Consider the following 9,721-nt stretch of genomic DNA (forward strand, 5'->3'; position numbering starts at 1 on the left):
ATTTTTTTAAGCGTTATTTCGTAGTTTACATATAAAGAAAACTAATAAATGTGTCACTTTTTAAACAATATTTAACCTTAAACTTAGAACACCCTTAATTATTTATTAATTTATTTAATTTTTGCCTTCTTTGGAATAAATAGTTAGAGATAATTTAGAGAAGAGTGTAACTAATACTACTTTAAAATTTTAAAAAGTTATTTAAAAATAAATGAGACACTTAATAAAAAGGAATGGAGGGAGTCCCATTAAGTTAATCTAATTAATAGCATGAATATCAAATTGCACGAAAGCATGATTGACTTTCAGCCATTAAACTTAAAAAAATAGATAGGGAAATTAGAAATATGCACAAAAAATTTACATATCGTAATTTACAAGACTCTAATAAACTTATTGATTAATAAAATTAAGAAATAGAAACAAAAATGAAGACTCAAGAAAACAACATTTTTGACAACTAACTCACAAAAAACTTATCACAATAAATAAAGGGATAAACCTCTCTGAAAAATAATAACAATTGTAGTTCTCAACAAAATTAAACTCAAAATAATTATACTAGTATATGCCTAAACTTTTTTTTTTGAAATAACGTCTATAAATTATAATTGCTTTGACGTGTTTTCATATTTTAAAACCGTTCTTCTGTTTAAATTACTTTAAGTATCGCCTTAAAAATCTTTGTATTTTATTAAAATATTCAAAAAATTCCTTTTTTAATCTCATGGATATTTGATCCTTCACGAAATCCATTTTTGAAGAAATAACTTCAAAATTATAAATACATCACATGAAACATAATAAAATAAAATAAAAACTTACAATATTAAGAATTAAACCAAAAAAAGGAGTCATCAAAGTAGTATCTAAATGTTTAACTCATTATTAATATAATATAAAATTACAAAACAATAGAGTCATGTAACTTAAAAAAAAATTAAAATACATAAACTTTATCATCCAAAAAGGAGTAACAATTAAATTTTAGTGTAATTGTTATGGTGTAGTCGTTGGTGAGATTACCCAAAGGATTAGTTCAAGTGAAGGTCATGAGATTGATCATTTCTCAAACCAAAATGTTTATTTTTTATTTTTTAAAAGACCGTGGGAAGTTCATACACTTGGTCTAGACCGACACAACTAAATAAATTAATAAATATGTAGCGTTAACATTAAAATTAGTAAAAAAAAACAATTAAGAAATACGTAGCATCGGTCATGACCACCACAAAAATTAAAATAAAAAAATTATTGAAAAATCAAAACATTTGAAAAACACATAGTGGCAAAGGGGAAAATGAAATATTTTTCGCATCAATTAAATTTTTGAATGAATAAGCGTTGACTTACATTTATCCGCAAACATGTTGGTAAATGAACAATTAAACTAATAAATAAGTCATAAGTATGTAGTGTCAACTTGACTTTTTCTACATAGTCAAATAAAAAAAAATAAAAAATGTGGAAATAGTTAACCTCGGTCGAACCGTGTCTAATTAATCAATAAAATTAGTAGAAAAATGAAAAGAAAAAAAAATTGTTGTGTGGCAATAACATGGACATAACATTTGCGTTAGTGGTTGAATGTGGTGGGGAAAGAAATGGAATGAAGGGAAAAGTCATTGGGATTGAGGTGTGAACGTTGGAAAGTGAAGTGACAGTTGGAAACAGTGGAATATTCAGAGATGAAATATTGGTAGGTAATATAGAAAGTGGTGGCATAATAAGTTTAAGAAAAGATGAAAATGTTAGTTGGAAATGGCTATGTTGAAAGATTTCCATGTAAAGGTTGTAATGTTGGAATTGAAGGTAAATGTGACAATATGTTCAGTTTGAGAAAGTGGGAATTTTAGATAAATTTGGTTATGTGGTTGTTTGTAATAGATTGTGAGCTTCTAAACATGTGTTTCACATTGTCACAACAAAAATTAAAGTAATGATGGAGGATTTAGTTGAAGCCAACAATAACTTGCTGAACTGTAAGAGTATATTATTAGTATAGAAAGAATTTTCTTTGATATCTTATGAGTAGCAAAAGAATTCTACATGGTTTTATATTATGTGAGAGATTTGAAGGATGGTAGTTTGTTTAACCATTAAGAGTTTTTCCGAAACATATTTGGAATCTTAAGTTAGTTCAACTATCTGTGTTGGATTTGATGGAAAGCATTTATTATGGTTAGATTGACGACCTATAGTAAGTAATTAATTCTTTAAATTTTGAGAGACCTACATTTTTTTATCGCAAGTCTTCATCCACAAGGAAATTCCTAAAGTTTACATGCTTTTAGCCTATTCTTTTTTAAGTGTTATTTTGTAGTTTACATATAAAGAAAACTAATAAATGTGTCACTTTTTAAATAATATTTAACCTTAAACTTAGAACACCCTTAATTATTTATTAGTTTATTTAATTTTTGTCTTCTTTGGAATAAATAGTTAGAGTTAATTTAATACTACTTTAATAAATGTGACACTTAATAAAAAGGAACGGAGGGAGTCCCATTAAATTAACCTAATTAATAGCATGAATATCAAATTGCAGGGAAGCATGAAGAAAACTAATAAATGTATCACTTTTTAAACAATAATTATCCTTTAACTAGAAAACCTTTAATTATTTATTAATTTTTTTAACTTTTGTTTTCTTTGGAATAAATAGTTAGAGATGATTTAGAGAAGAGTGTAACTAATACTACTTTAAAATTTTAAAAAGTTATTTAAAAATAAATGTGACACTTAATAAAAAGGAACAGAGGGAGTCCCATTAAATTAACCTAATTAATAGCATGAATATATAATTGCAGGGAAGCATGATTAAATTTCAGCCATTAAACAAAAACAAAAAATAGATAGAGAAATAGGTAATTTGCACAAAAAATTTACCTATCATAATTTGCAATACTCTAATAAATTTATTGATTAATAACATTAAAAAATAGAAACAAAAATGAAGACTCAAGAAAACAACATTTTTGACAACTAACTCACAAAAAACTTATCACAATAAATAAAGAGATTAACCTCGGTGAAAAATAATAACAATTGTAGTTCTCAACAAAATCAAACTCAAAATAAATATACTAGTATATGCCTAAACTTTGTTTTTTGAAATAACGTCTATAAATTATAATTGCTTTGACGTGTTTTCATATTTTAAAACCGTTCTTATGTTTAAATTACTTTAAGTATCACTATAAAGATCTTTGTATTTGATTAAAATATTCAAAAATTTCATTTTTAAACGGATGGATATTTGATCCTTCACGATATCCATTGTTGAAGAAATAACTTCAAAATTAATAATGCATCGCATGAAACATAATAAAATAAAATAATAGAGTCAAGTAACTTGAAAAAAAAGGAGTCATCGAAGTAGTATCTAAATGTTTAACTCATTATTAATATACTATAAAATTACAAAATAATAGAGTCAAGTAACTTGAAAAAAAATACATAAACTTTATCATCCCAAAAGGGGTAGCGGTAATTGTCCGCTTTTCTGATATTTTCGTGTAATGGATACTATATTATATAGTCATACAATTAATACAATAAAAATAGTACTATCATTATAACCTTATACAATTTCATCACAAAAATGAGGCAATGTGTTTATTATACCGCATATATGTATTTGATTACATAATGCAACTTGTAAATCAATTTTTAGGGGTTTTCGACTGAGGGTTTAGGGAGGAGTGAATGTGATCGGGAGAAAAATGGGAAGGAGAAAAATGACTGGGATGATTCAGGATGACTGGGAGCTGGTGATGACACTAATGGATCATTCAAAGATGACTCAGTGGAAGGAAAGGTAGGAAATGGTGGCATGGCATGCTTAGGAAGAGAGGGAATGGAAGTATGCAATGGTGGAAGACTTCCTTTTGGCAATGATGGAATTACAGACGTGTCTGGTAAATCTGGCATAGATGGTGTTGGTGAAGATATAACCTTAGGTTGTGGTAGATCAGGTCTTTGAAGAAGACGACGTGCTTCAACTTGGATATTTGACATTGTTGCAACAACGAGTAAAGCTAGGATGACAGATTTGGAGAAAGCCATTGATAATAACTTGAAGGATTGTATTGAGAGAAGATGGTTTGTGATTTGATGAGAATGAAAGGCAGGATTGATTGTGTTATATAGTTTGAGAGAGATTAGTATAACTTCCTATATTTTCCTTTGTCAAAAATATTTAATGGTTAGAATTGTTGGCTAATTATAGCATTCCCGTAGTTTCGGTCATGAACACCACAAAAATTAAAATAAATAAATGATTGAAAAATAAAAACATTTGAAAAACACATAGTGGTTAAGGGGAAAATGAAATATTTTTCGTGTCAATTAAATTTTTGAATGAATAAGCGTCGGCTCACATTTTCCGCAAACATGTTGGTAAATGAATAACTAAATTAATAAACAAGTCATAAATATGTAGTGTCGACTTGACCTTGGCTATATAGTCAAATAAAAATAAATAAAAAGTATGGAAATTGTAACCTCGATTGAATCGTGTCCATTTAATCAATAAAATTAGTAGAAAAATGTAAAGAAAAAAAAACTTGTGGCGTGGAAATTACATTTGCGTTAGTGGTTGAATGTGGTGGGGAAAGAAATGTAATGAAGGGAAAGTCGCTAGGATTGACGTGTGGACGTTGGAAAGTGAAGTGACAGTTGGAAACAGTGGAATATTCAGAGATGGAATATTGGTAGGTAATATAGGAAGCGATGGCATAATCAGTTTAAGAAAAGATGAAAATGTTAGTTGGAAATGGCAATGTTGAAAGATTTCCATGTAAAGGTTGTAATGTTGGAATTGAAGGTAAATGTGGCAATGTTGTTCGGTTTGAGAAAGTGGGAATTTTAAATAAATTTGGTTATCTGGTTGTTTGTAATAGATTGTGAGCTTTTAAACATGTGTTTCACATTGTCACAACAGAAATTAAAGTAATGATGGAGGATTTTGTTGAGGCCAACAATAACTTGGTGAACTGTAAGAGTATATTATTAGTATAGAAAGGATTTTCTTTGAAATCTTATGAGAAGCAAAAGAATTTTATATGGTTTGATATTGTGTGAGAGATTTGAAGGATGGTAGTTTGGTGAACCATTAAGAGCATTTTGGAAACATATTATTTGGAATCTTAAGTTAGTTCAACTATCTGTGTTGGATTTGAAGGAAATAATTTTTGTGCTTAGATTGACAGCCTATAGTAAGTAATTCATTCTTTAAATTTTGAGAGCCGTACATTTTTTTATCGAAAGTCTTCATCCACAAGGAAATTTCTAAAGATTACATGCATTTAGCCTATTCTTTTTTAAGTGTTATTTCGTAGTTTACATATAAAGAAAACTAATAAATGTGTCACTTTTTAAATAATATTTAACCTTAAACTTAGAACACCCTTAATTATTTATTAGTTTATTTAATTTTTGTCTTCTTTGGAATAAATAGTTAGAGTTAATTTAATACTACTTTAATAAATGTGACACTTAATAAAAAGGAACGGAGGGAGTCCCATTAAATTAACCTAATTAATAGCATGAATATCAAATTGCAGGGAAGCATGATTGACTTTCAGCCATTAAACTTAAAAAAATAGATTGAGAAATTAGTAATATGCACAAAAAAGTTTACATATCATAATTTGCAAGACTCTAATAAATTTATTGATTAATACAATTAAGAAATAGAAACAAAAATGAAGACTCAAGAAAACAACATTTTTGACAACTAACTCACAAAAAACTTATCACAATAAATAAAGAGATAAACCTCTCTGAAAAATAATAACAATTGTAGTTCTCAACAAAATCAAACTCAAAATAAATATACTAGTATATGCCTAAACTTTTTTTTTTGAAATAACGTCTATAAATTATAATTGCTTTGACGTGTTTTCATATTTTAAAACCGTTCTTCTGTTTAAATTACTTTAAGTATCGCTATAAAAATCTTTGTATTTGATTAAAATATTCAAAAAATTCCTTTTTTAAACTCATGGATATTTGATCCTTCACGAAATCCATTTTTGAACAAATAACTTCAAAATTATAAATACATCACATGAAACATAATAAAATAAAATAAAACTTACAATATTAAGAATTAAACCAAAAAAAGGAGTCATCAAAGTAGTATCTAATTGTTTAACTCATTATTAATATAATATAAAATTACAAAACAATAAAGTCAAGTAACTTGAAAAAAAATACATAAACTTTATCATCCCAATGGAGTAGCGGGATATTAACTTTGATAGTCATACAATTAATACAATAAAAATACTACTATCATTATAACCTTATAGAATTTCCTCACACAAATGAGGCAATGTGTTTATTATACCGCATATATGTATTTGATTACATAATGAAACTTGTAAACCTATTTTTAGGGGTTTTCGACTGAGGGTTTAGGGAGGAGTGAATGTGGTCGGGAGAAAAATGGGAAGGAGAAAAATTACTGGGATGAGTCAGGATGACTGGGAGCTGGTGATGACACTAATGGATCAGTCGAAGATGACTCAGTGGAAGGAAAGGTAGGAAATGGTGGCATGGCATGCTTAGGAAGAGATGGAATGGAAGTTTGCAATGGTGGAAGACTTCCTTTTGGCAATGATGGAATTACAGACATGTCTGGTAAATCTTGCATAGATGGTTTTGGTGAAGATATAATCTTAGGTTGTGGTAAATCAGGTCTTTGAAGAAGACGACGTGCTTCAACGTGGATATTTGACATTATTGCAACAACGAGTAAAGCTAGGATGACATATTTGGAGAAAGCCATTGATAATAACTTGAAGGATTGTATTGAGAGAAGATGGTTTATGATTTGATGAGAAGGAAAGGCAGGATTGATGATGTTATATAGTGTGAGAGAGATTAGTATAACTTTCTATATTTTACTTTGTCAAAAATATTTTATGGTTAGAATTGTTGGTTAATCCTAGCATTTATGTAGTTTCGGTCATGACCACCATAAAATTTAAAATAAATAAATGATTGAAAAATAAAAACATTTGAAAAACATGTAGTGGTTAAGGGGAAAATGAAATATTTTTCGTATCAATTAAATTTTTGAATGAATAGGCGTTGGCTCACATTTTTCGGAAACATGTTGGTAAATGAATAACTAAATTAATAAATAAGTCATAAATAGTTAGTGTCGACTTGACCTTAGCTATATAGTCAAATAAAAATAAATAAAAAATATGGAAACTGTAACCTCGATCGAATCGTGTCTAATTAATCAATAAAATTAGTAGAAAAATGAAAAGAAAAAAAAACTTGTGGCGTGGAAATAAAGTTGGCTTTAGTGGTTGAATGTGACGGGGAAAGAAATGGAATGAAGGGAAAAGTCGTTGGGATTGAGGTGTGAACGTTGGAAAGTGAAGTGACAGGTTAAAACAGTGGAATATTATGAGATGGAATATTGGTAGGTAATATAGGAAGTGGTGGCATAGTAAGTTTAAGAAAAGATGAAAATGTTAGTTGGAAATGGCAATGTTGAAAGATTTCCATGTAAAGGTTGTAATGTTGGTATTGAAGGTAAATGTGGCAATAATGTTCGGTTTGAGAAAGTGGGAATTTTAAATAAATTTGGTTATGTGGTTGTTTGTAATAGATTGTGAGCTTCTAAACATGTGTTTCACATTGTCACAACAGAAATTACAGTAATGATGGAGGATTTTGTTGAGGCCAACAATAACTTGGTGAACTGTAAGAGTATATTATTAGTATAGAAAGGATTTTCTTTGAAATCTTATGAGAAGCAAAAGAATTCTATATGGTTTTATATTGTGTGAGAGATTTGAAGGATGGTAGTTTGGTGAACCATTAAGATCTTTTTGGAAGCATATTTGGAATCTTAAGTTAGTTTAACTATCTGTGTTGGATTTGAAGGAAAACATTTTATATGGTTAGATTGACGGTCTATAGTAAGTAATTAATTCTTTAAATTTTGAGAGACATACATTTCTTTATCGAAAGTCTTCATCCACAAGGAAATTCCTAAAGATTACATGCATTTAGCCTATTCTTTTTTAAGTGTTATTTTTTAGTTTACATATAAAGAAAATTAATAAATGTGTAAATTTTTGAACATTAATCTTCCTTTAACTTAGAATATCCTTAATTATTTATTTATTTATTTAACATTTGTTTTCTTTGCAATAAATAGTTAGAGATAATTTTGAGAAGAGTGTAACTAATACTACTTTAAAATTTAAAAAGTTATTTAAAAAAATGTGACACTTAATAAAAAGGAATGGAGGGAGTCCCATTATATCGACCAAATTAATAGCATGAATATCAAATTGCAGGGAACCAAAATTGAATTTCAGCTATTAAACTAAAAAAATAGATAGAGAAATTAATAATATGCACAAAAAATTGACATATCATAATTTCCAATAGTCTAATAAATTTATTGATTAACAAAATTAAAAAATAGAAACAAAAATGAAGCCTCAAGAAAACAACATTTTTGACAACTAACTCACAAAAAACTTATCAGAATAAATAAAGAGATAAACCTCGGTGAAAAATAATAACAATTGTAATTCTCAACAAAACCAAACTCAAAATAATTGCTTTGACATGTTTTCATATTTTAAAATCGTTCTTATGTTTAAATTATTTAAGTACCATTATAAAGATCTTTGTATTTGATTAAAATATTCAAAAATTCCTTTTTTAAACTTATGGATATTTGATCCTTCAGAAAATTCATTGTTGAAGAAATAACTTCAAAATTAAAAATACATCACACGAAACATAATAAAATAAAATAAAACTTACAATATTAAGAACTAAACCAAAAAAAAAGGAGTCATAAAAGTAGTATCTAAATGTTTAACTCATTATTAATGTAATATAAAATTACAAAACAATAGTGTCAAGTAACTTGAAAAAAAAAACATAAACTTTATCATCCCAAAAGTAGTAGCGGTAATTGTCCGCTTTACTTATATTTGGGTGTAATGGATACTATATTACATAGTCATACAATTAATACAATAAAAATACTACTATCATTATAACCTCATACAATTTTATCACACAAATGAGGCAATGTGTTTATTATACCGCATATATGTGTTTGATTACATAATGCATCTTGTAAATCAATTTTTAGGGATTTTCGACTGAGGGTTTAGGGAGGAGTGAATGTGATCGGGAGAAAAATGGGAAGGAGAAAAATGACTGGGATGATTCAGGATGACTGGGAGCTGGTGATGACACTAATGGATCATTCAAAGATGACTCAGTGGAAGGAAAGGTAGGAAATGGTGGCATGGCATGCTTAGGAAGAGAGGGAATGGAAGTATGCAATGGTGGAAGACTTCCTTTTGGCAATGATGGAATTACAGACGTGTCTGGTAAATCTTGCATAGATGGTGTTGGTGAAGATATAACCTTAGGTTGTGGTAAATCAGGGCTTTGAAGAAGACGACGTGCTTCAACGTGGATGTTTGACATTGTTGCAACAACGAGTAAAGCTAGGATGCCAGGTTTGGAGAAAGCCATTGATAATAACTTGAAGGATTGTATTGAGAGAAGATGGTTTGTGATTTGATGAGAATGAAAGGCAGGATTGATGGTGTTATATAGTGTGAGAGAAATTAGTATAACTTTCTATATTTTACTTTGTCAAAAATATTTTATGGTTAGAATTGTTGGCTAATCATAGCATTTCCGATTTTTAATAACT

The sequence above is a fragment of the Lathyrus oleraceus genome, chromosome 7, assembly GCF_024323335.1.
Source record: "Lathyrus oleraceus cultivar Zhongwan6 chromosome 7, CAAS_Psat_ZW6_1.0, whole genome shotgun sequence".
NCBI lineage: Eukaryota > Viridiplantae > Streptophyta > Magnoliopsida > Fabales > Fabaceae > Lathyrus > Lathyrus oleraceus.